This window comes from Psammomys obesus, unplaced genomic scaffold (assembly GCF_907164565.1).
Source record: "Psammomys obesus unplaced genomic scaffold, mPsaObe1.curated_primary_1811, whole genome shotgun sequence".
Taxonomy (NCBI): Eukaryota; Metazoa; Chordata; class Mammalia; order Rodentia; family Muridae; genus Psammomys; species Psammomys obesus.
Window position 1 is genome coordinate 24,226,193 of NW_026592510.1, and position 969 is coordinate 24,227,161.

The following is a 969-nucleotide window of genomic DNA, read 5'->3' on the forward strand; positions in this document are numbered from 1 at the left end:
TGTGTGTGTGTGTGTGTGTGTGTGTGTGTGTGTGTGTGTGTGTGTGTTTAGGACTGGATAACCCAATCAGTGAACTTTCTTGCTGGAGAAGACTGATTCTTCCTCTTTAGTAGACAATAATTGCCTATACTTTTTTTTTTTTAAATCTAAGAGTGAACATGACAAGCTATCCTCAAGAACACAGGAGCGACACTTACATCTTGGAGGCAGTCAAGAGCTGTCTAAATGGCCTTAAAGAATATACAATAGGAAATTCATGTCTGGTACTGTACCCCTAACCACCTGCCTATGGCTGGTGAGGTCATAGACCCTCACCAGAGGAGAAGATATTAGTGTCACTTTACCAAGCCTTTATCTTTTTCTTGTCCTTATTCTTTGCATCAAAATCTGCCTCCTCAGGTGCACTTAAATGCACTTTACCCCAATTCAGAACACTAGTTTGTGTAGTGAAAGGTGATCTCCTTGTTCTCATATTTTCATCTGGATGTCCCATATTCACCCACTAAATTTAAAGCCATCATGCTGAAAGGCTGGGGAGGCAAATCCCTGCACCTACCTCCTTCCAGGTTGCAGTGCTGCTCTCTGTGTCTGCGGAGGGCCAGGCTCTGGGAAGGCACCTCAGAGTGTTTGTTCAGCGCTGGAGACCACCCCACACCCAGCACCTCACTCGGCTTAAATTTGCATGTTTCTTCTAGCATCTCTTAGATTATAAAGGCTGTGGTATCAACTTCTGAAAAAACACAGCTACTTCCTATTTTTCTATAAAAACTGTTAACTAACTTTCGATTTCTCACCTGGGGTTTTATTCATTGTGAAATATACTCGAAAGAGGTTGCTCCCACTAACAGCGTTTTTTTTGTTGTTGTTGTTTTATTTTTGTTTTCCACAAGAAAATAATATTGTTTATTATGGTATTAAGTTTGAAGATTTACATTTTGTAAAACTCTGTCAAGGGAATATAAACAAAAT

General features: G+C 40.2%; 1 protein-coding gene across 1 annotated transcript in view; it reads right to left on the reverse strand.

Annotated features, from left to right (window-relative positions):
• LOC129681719 (membrane-spanning 4-domains subfamily A member 4D-like) overlaps positions 1–657 on the reverse strand; it is a 13,773-nt gene extending 13,116 nt beyond the window's left edge. Inside the window, exon 1 of the mRNA XM_055613803.1 lies at positions 557–657. The gene's annotated coding sequence lies outside the window, so the exon portion shown is untranslated. The remainder of the gene's footprint in view (positions 1–556) is intronic.
• Between the last annotated feature and the right edge of the window lie 312 nt (positions 658–969).